This window comes from Bubalus bubalis, chromosome 2 (assembly GCF_019923935.1).
Source record: "Bubalus bubalis isolate 160015118507 breed Murrah chromosome 2, NDDB_SH_1, whole genome shotgun sequence".
NCBI lineage: Eukaryota > Metazoa > Chordata > Mammalia > Artiodactyla > Bovidae > Bubalus > Bubalus bubalis.
This window is the reverse complement of record NC_059158.1, coordinates 119,783,323-119,797,404: the sequence shown is the minus strand read 5'-3', so window position 1 is coordinate 119,797,404 and position 14,082 is coordinate 119,783,323. Positions and strand designations below refer to the sequence as shown.

The 14,082-nt window shown below is 37.2% G+C and overlaps 1 protein-coding gene across 2 annotated transcripts in view; it reads right to left on the bottom strand.

Moving 5' to 3' along the window:
- The window catches only part of DPP10 (dipeptidyl peptidase like 10), a 793,501-nt gene that overhangs the window by 198,100 nt on the left and 581,319 nt on the right, over positions 1-14,082 (bottom strand). The window lies entirely within an intron of this gene.

Here is a 14,082-nt window from a genome sequence, read left to right as displayed (position 1 = left end):
AGGATGATGAAGTGGGGGGAAATGGTACTCACCTCCCACCACTAACACATCAAAAATATATCTACATGTGGAACAATTTTAACTGAATACTAACACACTGAAAATATTCTGAATCTTTACTGAGTGGTGGTTATAATTCATAATGAGGGGCATTTTAGATCTGGACAATCTACTATTTATAAGACATACATCAATTAAAAAAATAAGTTAAAAAAAAATAAGTTTAAAGCATCAGTGTCCATCAATGTCTCCCCATTGTTTACAGGAGGAAATCTAGATTTTTTTCAGAGTACTGATCTCAACAGCAATAAGTTCATTCAGTTCAGTTCAGTTCAGTCGCTCAGCCGTGTCCAGCTCTTTGCGACCCCATGAATTGCAGCACGCCAGGCCTCCCTGTCCATCACCAACTCCCAGAGTTCTCTCAGACTCATGTCCATCGAGTCAGTGATGCCATCCAGCCATCTCATCCTCTGTCATCCCCTTCTCCTCCTGCCCCCAATCCCTCCCAGCATCAGAGTCTTTTCCAATGAGTCAACTCTTTGCAGGAGGTGGCCAAAGTACTGGAGTTTCAGCTTTAGCATCATTCCTTCCAAAGAAATCCCAGGGCTGATCTCTTTCAGAACGGACTGTTTGGATCTCCTTGTAGTCCAAGCGACTCTCAAGAGTCTTCTCCAACACCACAGTTCAAAAGCATCAATTCTTTAGCACTCAGCTTTTTTCACAGTCCAACTCTCACATCCATAAATGACCACTGGAAAAACCATAGTCTTGACTAGATGGAGTTTTGTTGGCAAAGTAATACCTCTGCTTTTCAATATGGTATCTAGGTTGGTCATAACTTTTTTTCCAAGGAGTAAGCATCTTTTAATTTCATGGCTGCAGTCACCATCTGTAGTGATTTTGGAGCCCCCAAAAATAAAGTCTGACACTGTTTCCACTGTTTCCCCATCTATTTCCCATAAAGTGATGGGACCAGATGCCATAATCTTAGTTTTCTGAATGTTGAGCTTTAAGCCCACTTTTTCACTCTCCTCTTTCACTTTCATCAAGAGGCTTTTGAGTTCCTTTTCACTTTCTGCTATAAGGGTGGTGTCATCTGCATATCTGAGGTTATTGATATTTCTCCCGGAAATCTTGATTCCAGCTTGTGCTTCTTCCAGCCCAGCGTTTCTCATGATGTACTCTGCATAGAAGTTAAATAAGCAGGGTGACAATACACAGCCTTGACATACTCCTTTCCCAATTTGGAACCAATCTGTTATTCCATGTCCAGTTCTAACTGTTGCTTCCTGACCAGCATATAGGTTTCTCAAGAGGCAGATCAGGTGGTCTGGCATTCCCATCTCTTTCAGAATTTTGCAGTTTATTGTGATCCACATAGTCAAAAGCTTTGGCATAGTCATAACGCAGAAATAGATGTTTTTTCTGGACTCTCTTGCTTTTTCGATGTCTTCATTGGTTGTCTTCTATTCAATACCCCCCAGACTATAATCTCCAAGAGGTCAGGACCATGACTGTACCTTTCATTGCTGTAATCCCAACTCCTAGCACAGCTCCTGGTAAAGAGCAGATGCTCAATCCATACATATTTTAAATAAAATAATGGATGAGTAGTGGCTCTATCTTGGTCCAGTAGCGACACTCTTGAGTTCCACACCTCAGGCACCCCCCCAGAGGTTTCTGGCAGTTTCCCAGCACCGTCCAGTACTGGAGAGTAGCTTACTTCTGCCCCTCTTAGTTAAACCACAAGAGGCTCTCACCTGGACCCTTCTACAGCTTCCCAAATGCTCTCACTGCCCACCTCTCTCGCCTCCTCTTCTCCATCCAGAAGCCTTGGTAGTGTTAATAGGTAATTAGATCAGATCAGTTCAGTTCAGTTGCTCAGTCATGTCTGACTCTTTGCGACCCCAGGGACTGCAAAACACCAGGCCTCCCTGTCCATCACCAACTCCTGGAGTTTACTCAAACTCATGTCCAATGAGTCAGTGATAGCGTCCAACCATCTTATCCTCTGTAGTCCCCTTCTCCTCCCACCTGCAATCTTTCCCAGCATCAGGGTTTTTTCCAATGAGTCAGTTCTTTGCATCAGGCAGCCAAAGTATTAGAATTTCAGTTTCAACATCAGTCCTTCCAATGAAAACCCAGGACTGATTTCCTTTAGGATGGACTGGTTGGATCTCCTTTCAGTCTAAGGGATTCTTAAGAGTCTTCTCCAACACCACAGTTCAAAAGCATCAATTCTTCGGTGCTCAGCTTTCTTTATAGTCCTGCTTTCACATCCATACATAACTACTGGAAAAACCATAGTTTTGACTAGATGGACCTTTGTTGGCAAAGTAATGTCTCTGCTTTTTAATATGCTGTCTAGGTTGGTCATAGCTTTTCTTCCAAGAAGCAAGCATCTTTTAATTTCATGGCTGCAGTCACCATCTGCAGTGATTTTGGAGCCCAAAAAAATAAAGTCTGTCACTGTTTCCATTGTTTCCCCATCTATTTGCCATGAAGTGATGGGACCAGGTGCCGTGATCTTAGTTTTCTGAATGTTGAGCTTTATGCCAACTTTTTCACTCTCCTCTTTCACTTCCATCAGGAGGCTCTTTAGTTCTTTGCTTTCTGCCATAAGGGTGGTGTCATCTGCATATCTGAGGTTATTGATATTTCTCCCGGCAATCTTGATTCCAGCTTGTGCTTCATCCAGTCCAGCGTTTCTCATGATGTACTCTGCATACAAGTTAAATAAGCAGGGTCACAATATACAGGCTTGACATACTCCTTTCCCTATTTGGAACCAGTCTGTTGTTCCATGTCCAGTTCTAACTGTTGCTTTCTGACCTGCATACAGATTTCTCAAGAGCAATTGTCAGATCACTCTCTTTTTAAAGCCCTCCCAGGGTGACCCTTTACACATAGAAAAAAAGTCCCAGGGTTCACAAGGCCCTTCTGGACTGGCCTTTGCCTGCCTCTGACTGCTGCCCTGTGACTCCCCTTTCCCCCTGGGCATACTCTGACCATGCTGGAATTCTCTCTGTGCCTCAGTCAGGTTAAACTTGCTTCATTGCCATTTAAATTTAAATTAATGTGATGTAAAGTTATATGTTTAGTTTCTCAGTTGCAGTAGTCACATTTCAAGCACTCTATAGTCACAAGTGGCTTGTGGTCAGTGCAGACTGAACATGTCCATCATTTCTGAAGGCTCTATTGACCATGCTGGTTCAAGCAGTTAGAAACTAATTTTCCTTTTTAACTTACAGTTCCCTGGAATCTTGCTTTAAATAGTCCAGTGACACACTAAATGTCTCAATATCATATTGATTGTGTTCTTCCATTTAGCTGTTGCTGTGAAGTAATTAGTAGTGTGTTGTGGAATGAAGGTCAGCAAAGTGCAGCAGTCACAGTGTTTCAGCCTTTAACCCTTTTGACAAAGATATACTTCCCCAAACTTGCTAGCTAAAGGAGAATAATTACTGAATTTCATCAAATCTGAGATATCTCCAATTGAAAGATATAGCACTATTTTGTGTTCCAGTAAGTGATTCAGTTATGATGTCCCATTTGTTTTAGAGTCATCTTAATTCAAGTGATGATACAATGTGAAAAAATGCATGTCTTAGCTTTATCGAAATACGGTAAAATAAAGAGCCAATTCTTCCTCATTTACAGAATCATATGCAGACCACCTGACCTGCCTCTTGAGAACTCTGTATGCAGGTCAGGAAGCAACAGTGAGAACTGGACATGAAGCAACAGACTTATTGGACAGACTTTGTTTTTTGGGCTTCAAAATCACTGCAGATGGTGACTGCAGCCATGAAATTAAAAGATGCTTGCTCCTTGAAGAAAAACTATGACCAACCTAGATACCATGTTAAAAAGCAGAGACATTACTTTCCTGAAAAGGATGAGATGGTTGGATGGCATCACCAATGCGATGGACATTAGTCAACTCCAGGAGTTGGTGATGGACAGGGAAGCCTGATACATTGTAGTCCGTGGGGTCACAAAGATTAGGACACAACTGAGTGACTGAACTGAAGTGATACTTTTAATGTCTTAATGGATTGAGAGTTTTCTTAAAATACCCTCTTTCTTTATATGTTTTGTGGATCTCACCTTATGTCTAATGACAAATAGCTCACTATCCATTTAAGTACTAAAAATGCAATCTTTTTACTGTTCAGGTCTGCAAGTTTTAACAACTTTGTTTAGTCATGGAACCACCACTACAATCAAGGTAGAGAATAGAGCCATTACACCAAAAAATTACCCCACATCACTCTGTGTTCAATCTTTCTCTTTAATTCTAGCACATTACAATTATGGATTTGTTTTCTGTCTCCATAGTTTACAAGTTTTAGAATGTCATATAAATGGATTAATACAGTATGTAGCCCTTTAAACCTATTTTCTTTTCATTTGCATTAGGCATTTGAGGTTCATGCATGTTGTGTCTGTCAGGAGCTTTTTTCCTTTTTATTGCTGAATAGTATTTGACTATACTGATATACCAAAATTTATTAATTCTGTAATTGAGGGACATTTGGTTGGGTTCAAGTTGTTGATAATTATCTGAAGAATAGTATAAATGTCAAGATTCAGGTTTTTGTGTGAACATAGATTTACATTTTATGTATTTTCCATGAAGTGATAGGACCAGATGCCATGATCTTAGTTTTTTGAATGTTGAGTTTTAAGCCAGCTTTTTTACTCGCCTCTTTCACTTTCATTGGTACTATTATTATATTCCCATTCTAGTTAAGTGTGTAGTGGTATTGAATTTTCCTAATGACTTATCATCTTGAATTTTTTTTATGTCCATATTAATTGCTATCTATATATTTTCCTTGAACATATATCTTGAAATATTGTCTTATTATTGGTAGTGGATAAGGAGATTGTTATGTTATTTCTGTTGTTAATGTTTAATGATGAATTCTTTATTTCTTTTGTATACAGGTCCTTTATAGTGATTTGTAAAAAACATAGAGTCTATAGCAAATGAATTATCAACTAATTGCACACATTTCTTATGATTATTCTTGATTTTCATATGATGACACAGAACACTCATGTTTTTAAATAACTGTCTCAGAATGTTGGCCAAATAATTAGCCAAGAAATTGGTCTATAAATGTGGTACAAAATAATGTTGTCATTTATGGGGAATATTTTTTTTATTCCAAATAAAGACTCTTATAATTAAGGCAAAGCAAAGCAGAACAGAATAAAACATACATCTCCATGCAATGGAACTATAAAAATAAAATCTTAAACAAGATACAAAGAAGCAGACAGAACAAATGAAGAAAATGAAGGAAAACATAAGAACGAGAAGTACAATAGGACCCGGTATAAGATGGTAGTTAGGGTCGTGGACTTTAAACATATAGAAGAATTGTTTTCCAAGGAAATTGGATTATGTAAACACTGAATTATTAGGCTTCCAGTAATCTATTTTCATTAAAGAAATCAACGTTTTCCAGGGGCATGTATATAATAAACTTTTGAACCCAAAAATGACTCAATAATCTTTAGTCTAAGCCTCTCATTTTTATCCAAATATTTGAATTGTTATTTTATAATAACCATAGAAACAGTCATAGAAATGTGAAAAATAAGGTAAACACCTGAAAAACAATTAACTTTTATTGTGCCATATACTGAGAAAATAAAAGAAAAAAATGAATTTTCTTAGTTGGTTTTTAATGACCAAGAAATCTGTAAAATAGTGATGAACATGAGAAACAGACATTTGGAGTGGGGCATGATTTAAGAGGTACAGAATTAAGTGATATAGTGCTGATTCAGAGAAAAACAAGATTAATATAGGGTATAGAAATCAGACAGAGCCTTATGGAACTCTTTCTCCAGGATCACCCTTCAAACAGAATTGTAAAATCAACTCCTCATTTCTCCTCAATTTTCTCTTTCTGGGATAGCCTTCTTTTTGGTCTGATTCTTTTCTTGCAGTATTGAACAACTCATCATGATGTTTCAGTTTTTTGTTTTTTTTGGTCACTTTGTCACTTACTGTTTTTATCTTTTATGATACTTTCAAAGATTCCAATGTATACTGTCCTATTTTTATTTATCTTCCAAAATTATTTTTGACCCTTAGAGCATATTAATAAGATTTTTCCTCAAGTGTCATAGGATATTTCCATTTTTAAAAAGATATTTATTATCTATAAAATATCTATTATTTCAGATTCCATATTCATCTTGGAACTTTTATTAGAACCCTCTGTGTATATTAGAGTTGTGTTTTTGCAAAACCCCAAGAGATAAGCATGATCATTCCCATTTTACAGATCAAGTTATATAACTTATTTATATTTTATCTATCTAGTAAGTATACATTTTCCGATTTTAATTCCCTTGTTCATTTTTTTCCCCCAACAATAATAGAGCCTAAATTCCATCTAGCTTAGAAGCATTATGGCCACTCAACAAAATGAAGGTAAAATTTGCACAATGTCTTGTTTCCCAGGTATTCTCTTAGTAGTTTCCCGACTTCTTAAAATTTCTCCAACTTCAAAGGGGGCATTCTTGTAAGGAAGAAAGCAAACAAATAAACACACAAATAATTTCTGTCTGACTTCTGTGGCTAAGACTTCCAACACTATGTTTAAAAAGTAAAATATTTCTGAAGGAAATGTCTTTCTTTAATTCTTCTTTATATAACAAATATTCTTTAGACACAGCAAGTTTTCACCTTTACAAGTTAAGTCTGTGACCTGGGCCCCAGACATAGAAAGACTTTGTGCTTGGTTTTTAACATGTTGACATTTTAACAGATTGTCTTTGAACTTGTGTTTTATAACAAAAGTCTTTTGGGATAGTGGACATGTGACCAAAGAAGATATGCACAATAGACATGTCTGCCATTGCTTGTTATCCCATTCATAGATACTATCTAAGATGATCATATTCACCAAATTCTGATAAACTCACAATGTGTGGTAGTTCCGCAATACTCAAACTGAGTGTAATTGTGCCAAGTCTCCAACTGAGTAGGCAAGGAGGCTTAACAGCCGCAAGAGGCAATCCTCTCTGTTTGAACCAGAACTTATCTGAATTTAAAACAAAAAAAAAAAAAAGAAAGGAAAGGCATCATATTGTCTTTATGTGTGCTACTTCCTTATGTTAGTCCATTGCTTAAGCTGAAAATGATGTCACTTGAAGGAAGCAGAAGGAGAAAAACCCGTAATTCCTTTCCTTTGATGTTCTGTCTTACACATCTTAGAGCCAAATGTAGACCAGGTGGCGCTAGTGGTAAAGAACCTGCCTGCCAGTGCAGAAGATCTAAGAAACTTGGTTTGATCCCTGGGCTGGGAAGATCCTCTGGAGGAAGGCATGGCAACCCACTCCAGTATTCTTACCTGGAGAATCCCAGAGTCAGAGAAATCTGGTGGGCTACAGTCCATAGGGTCTCAATGAGTTGGACAGGACTAAAGGGACTTAGCACAAGTACACAGAGATTGTTAGCAGAATATATCCAAATCAAAAAGTGAAATAAAAACAGCTGAATTCAGTGTGTTTCCACTGTCAAGTAAGAAAGAAAGACTTTTTCATATACAAGCTAAAAAGGAATATGAATTGTGTATCTTCAGTCCCTCATATGAGATAAGAACTAATATTTTCACCTACAATTGGCATCACACAATATAAGTACCAATGTTAAAATTCATATAATTATTATTTTCTTTATTTAGAATGAAATTAAATTGCAATAATAATAATAATAAAATCTGCAACACCATAACAAGCTGAAAGAGACAGAGACCATGGAGAAAATAAAAAAAGATTTTAGTATTAACATCTTGAATGGCACTTTATTCCTGCTTCTTTAATGAGGGATCTCACATCTTTATTTTCCCTGGGCACCACAGTTTATGTAGCTGGTCTAACTAGTACACTGCAAATTAGGTTTTATTGGTATTATTTACTCTGGTGTACTTCTCTCACTATATTTTCTTCAGGCATTAATTTACATAAGTTCCATTTCAAACCATGTGAAGAGAAAATCAGCATTGGTGTCAAAACACTTGCACAATAAAGAAACCTGATGTTAAGGAATGACCAGAGTATCTCCTGAGATGGATTTTCATCCATCCAATTGTTTCTGTCAAGGGGTGGTGATTTGAAAAGCCAAAAGGACTCTCTCTAAATTCTCAGATCTACAATATCAGAATGATGAAGGGTGAAAACATAAGATTTGGGATCCAGAGACCAAGAAATCTAATACAGTTATGTAAAGTTTAAAAATAAAATAAAATAAAAAAAAAAAAGTGAAACATGGCTTCAAAAAAAAAAGAATTAATGACAGCTATTTCATTCACCAACCTTTAGCAATATGCCTAAATTTGTTGAGCTTCAATTTCTCATTGTGTAAAGGGAAGGATTTCAACTAGATAATCCTTAAATAGTTGCCAGTTACAAGTTGGCAATGATAAATGGAAACCGCCTAGCACACTGAATGTCACATAACAGGGTTTCAATAAATGAAGTTATTATAAAATTCTAGGACAACCTATTTCCTAAATTAACCTCCATGCCATGGATTTATACCCTTAGATGATACAATGACTAATCCATCTGTGGCTTGTTTGTGAGTACAAAATGGCAAAACTAGAAATGATGACATACGAAACATAAATTCTTCAGATGACTCATTGCTTTTAGCACTTAGGATATGGTTGATTAATAGAAAGTCAAAACAGAAAGAAATTTGCCTGGGACTGACACAACTGACAAACGACTGAGAACTAATGAGTTCTTCCTTGCAAGAGTTACCAACTGAATTTCTTACAACAAGCAGAGAAACACTTAAAATCCCTGGATATGTCTCTGTATAGTAGACATATAAACAATTACCTTATAATTATTATATTATTATTAAGGCCATCATCTAAAGCTTATGAGCATGTTCTGGAAATACTGTCTCAAATTCAGCCATTTTTTGGGGAAAAAAAAATTACGTGGCTAAAACAAATCACCAACTTGTGGCTAAATCAACACAATTCATGTTAATTTTATTTCTTCTCATATTTGAATGTAGCCTCAAGGCCTTATCTGAACTGCAGCTTTTTAGAGATGTATATTAAAGTGGACTCTATTTGCATTTTTGAAGCTAACTGGAAATAGATTTAATCCTAAATTATGTTTTGTAAATCACTTTCAGTGTAGGAAAAAATCACTTTGCAGGAGATGGACTGTGGAGTCAGTGAGGAAAACAGTTCTCGTCTCAAGTCTGCTAAAACTCACTGAATGAACTGGAACAATTCCTCCTATCTTGTTCTCACACCAATATGTGTTTAGCCAGTCATGTCTGACTCTTTGTGACCCCATGGATTGTACCCCACGAGACTTCTCTGTACATGGGGATTCTCCAGACAGGAATACTGGAGTGGGTTGCCATGTCTTCCTCCAGAGGAATTTCCCAACGCAGGGATCGAACCCAGATCTCCAGCACTGCAGGCAGATTCTTTGCCACCAGAGCCACTAGGGAAGCCCTTCTCACTTATGTAGTGTAGTTGGAAAATGGGAAGTTGAGCAAGCTTTCTTTCATGTTTAATTTTCCTGGCAATTTTCCTTTACTCTGTGACTCCACATGAGGGAGATTTGCAATGGGTGTCTTTTTATTTTTTCTGCAGAGCTTTTAGATTATCCCATGTTATAAATAAAAAACTATTCAAAGACAAAAGCTATTATTTTAATTAATGGAAGTTTGCCTTCTTCAGTTATCTTTTACATTCCATTCCTATAGATCTAAAAGATTTGCGGCGCCCAAGTTAACTGACAAGGTCATAACTTGGCAAACATCACATTTATTTGATTCAATCAGCATCAACTGCTCCCTGATGATTGATAAAAACCAGGGCCTACCATAGGTCATAATTTATGGATGATATTAACATTCTGAGGAGTGAAATACAGCAAGTCATAACTATGTTTGCTGACAAACAGAAATAAATATAAAAAAGAGAGAGAGGTATTATGATGCCTAAATCACCCTCAAGGAAAAGGTTGTCAGCTAGACCTAAGCATGACAGGGAAAGAAACTGCACACAGAAAGGACAAGTAAATGGGTCAAATCTGAGGACATTACACAGTAGTACCAAAAAATATGGATGGGATGGTAGAAAGAAACCTCTGTAGACTGCCTATCAATTACATTATTTTTAAGCAGCTTAACTTATTTTTACATACTCTTGCTGCATTTACTGGAGAAGGCAATGGCAACCCGCTCCAGTACTCTTGCCTGGAGAATCCCAAGGATGGAGGACCCTGGTAGGCTACAGTGCATGGGTCATGAAGATTCGGATATGACTGAGTGACTTCACTTTCACTTTCATGTATTGGAGAAGAAAATGGCAACCCACTCCAGTGTTCTTGACTGGAGAATCCCAGGGACGGAGGAGCCTGGTAGGCTGCCGTCTATGGGGTCACACAGAGTTGGACGCGAAGCGACTTAGCAGCAGCAGCAGCAGCAGCTGCATTTACTACGCTTAAAGAACAGAGTTATGTTGGATCTGGATCTGGATATGTATCCATATCCACATTGACATTTTAGGGATCAGTGAACTAAAATGGACTGGAATGGGCGAATTTAACTCAGATGACCAGTACATCTATTACTGTGGGCAAGAATCCCTTACAAGAAATGGAGTAGCCTCATAGTCAGAAAAGAGTCCGAAATGCAGTGCTTGGGTACAATCTCAAAAATGACAATGATGTCTATTCATTTTCCAAAAAAAATTCAATATCACAGTAATCTAAGTCTATGCCCCAAGCAGTAATGCTGAAGAAGCTGATGTTGAATGGTTCTATGAAGACCTACAAGACCTTTTAGAACCAACACCCAAAAAAGATGTCCTTTTCATTATAGGGGACTGGAATGCAAAAGTAGGAAGTCAAGAGATACCTGGAGTAACAGGAAAATTTGGCCTTGGAGCACAGAATTAAGTAGGGCAAAGGTAAACAGAGTTTTGCCAAGAGAACACACTGGTCATAGCAAACACCCTCATCCAAAAACACAAGAGAAGACTCTACACATGGACATCACCAGAGTACTGAAATCAGATTGATTATATTCTTTGCAGCCAAAGATGGAGAAGCTCTATACAGTCAATGAAAACAAGACTGGGAGCTGACAGTGGCTCAGATCATAAACTCCTTATTGCCAAATTTTGACTTACATTGAAGAAAGTAGGGAAAATCACAAGACCATTCAGGTATGACCTAAATCAAATCCCTTATGATTATACAGTGGAAGTGACAAATAGATTCAAGGGATTAGATATGATACACAGAGTGCCTGTGTATGGAGGGAGGTTCTTGACATTTTACCGGAGGCAGTGATCAAGACCATCCCCAAGAAAAAGAAATGCAAAAAGGCAAAATGGCTGTCTGAGGAGGACTTACAAATAGCTGTGAATAGAAGTGAAAGGCAAAGGAGAAAATGAAAGATATACCCATTTGAATGCAGAATCCCAAAGAATAGTAAGAAGAGATAAGAAAGCATTCCTAAGTGAACAATGCAAAGAAATAGAGGGAAATAATAGAATGGGAAAGACTAGAGATCTCTTCGAGAAAATTAGAGATACCAAAGGAACATTTTATGTAAAGATGGGCACAATCAATTCAGTTCAGTTTAGTTGAGTTGGTCAGTCTTGTCCAACTCTTTGTGACCCCTAGCAGCACACTAGGCCTCGCTGTCCACCACCAACTACAGAGTTTACTCAAATTCATGTTCATTGAGTCGGTGATGCCATCCAACCATCATATCCTCTGTAATCCCCTTCTCCTGCCTTCAATCTTTCCCAGCATCAGGGTCTTTTCAAATGAGTCAACTCTTTGCATCAGGTGGCCAAAGTATTGGAGTTTCAGCTTCAACATCAGACCTTCCAATGAATACTAAGGACTGATTTCATTTAGGATGGACTGGTTGGATCTCCTTGCAGTCCAAGGGACTCTCAAGAGTCTTCTCCAACACCACAGTTCAAAAGCATCAATTCTTCCACATTCAGCTTTCTTTATAGTCCAACTCTCACATCCATACATGACTACTGGAAAAACCATAGACTTGACTAGACTGACCTTTGTTGGAAAAGTAATATCTTTGCTTTTTAATATGCTGTCTAGGTTGGTCATAATTTTTATGCCAAGGAATAAGTGTCTTTTAATTTCATGGCTGCAGTCACCATCTGCAGTGATTCTGGAGCCTCAAAAAATAAAGTCAGCCACTGTTTCCAATGTTTCCCCATCTATTTGCCATGAAGTGATGGGACTGGATGCCATTGTTTTTTGAATGTTGAGCTTTAAGCCAAATTTTTCACTCTCCTCTTACACTTTCATCAAGAGGCTCTTTTGTTCTTCACTTTCTGTCATAAGGTTGGTGTCATCTGCATATCTGAGATTATTGATATTTCTTTTGGCAATCTTGATTCCAGCTTGTGCTTCATCTACCCAGCGTTTCTCATGATGTACTCTGCATATAAGTTAAATAAGCAGGGTGACAATATCCAGCCTTGATGTACTCCTTTTCCTGCTTGGAACCAATCTGTTGTTCTATGTCCAGTTTTAACTGACACTACTGAGTGACTAACGTGAATTGGATATGTACTTCTCCAAAAGCATAACAATCCAGAATAGGAAAATTCCTCCCAAATAGAATAGTCTTTGCAATTTGTCTTGAAAAGTTAACAAATCGTAGCCTCATGAAATGTCATTAGTTTTATTACTTTTCAGTAATATAATTTACATATTATACATAATGTATTACCATTTAAATGAGAAAAAGATAAGCATATGCTGTATTATGTAAATACATATATTTACATATTCATAGATAGATATATATACAAGTGAATGAAATGTCTTCATATGTAACAACACGGATGGACTTGAAGAATATCATGCTAAGTGAAATGGATCAGACAAAGAGGAATGTTCTACGTTGCCATTTATATGCGGAATCTAAAAAATAAAACAAAATAGTGAATATAATGAAAAAGGAGCAGATTCACAGATATAGAGAACAAATTAGTGGGGAGAGGGAAAGGTGGGCAGTATAGGCATAGAGGATTAAGAGGTACAAAGTATTATGTACAAAATAAGATATAAGGATATATTGTACAACACAGAGAATATAGCCAATATTTTGTAATAACTATAAATGAAATTATAAGTTTTAAGAATTTTGAATCACTATTCTGTACACATATAATATAAATCTTTGAACATCAATTTTAAAAAGACAATAAAAAAGTAAACGTGTAACTTTTATAAAAATTGATGTTGAAACGCTAGTTTGACTTTTTAGCATAATTAGATTTTAAAAGCATGTACATACTCCTTTTGAGACTATGTAATAATAGATAAGATGGTTGGATGAGAAGACCAAGGTTTTAATTTGATATTATATAATAATTTGTAGACAACTAAGAGGGAATAAACAGCCCCTTGAAAACATAATAGCCCTATGTGTAACTGCTATACTCAAAAAGCCATCACTTTCTTAAAACATAAAATTATGCCAGGAAGAACTCTGATATATCTCCTTAGTACATAAACGCTGCAGAATCCTTTCCCCTTGAGTATGGTCAAGAACTGTAAATATAATGGGACTTTTTTCACATGAGTATGTGAGTGTGCTCTGTAGGTGGCAAAAATGAAGGGATTTTGCAGATGTTCTAAAATCTCTATTCAGTCAGTTCAGTTCAGTCGCTCAGTCGTATATGACTCTTTGTGACCCCCATGGACTGCGGCATGCCAGGCCTCCCTGTTCATCGCCAATTCCCAAAGTTTACTCATACTCATGTCCGTTGAGTTGGTGATGCCATCCAACCATCTCATCCTCTGTCATCCCCTTCTCCTCCAGCCTTCAATCTTTCCCAGCATCTGGGTCTTTTCCAATGAGTCAGTTCTTCACATCAGGTGGACAAAGTGTAGGAGTTTCAGCTTCAATATCAGTCCTTCCAAAGAATATTCAGGACTCATTTCCTTTAGGATGGACTGGTTGGATCTCCTTGAAGTCCAAGGGATTCTCAAGAGTCTTCTCCAACACCATAGTTCAAAATC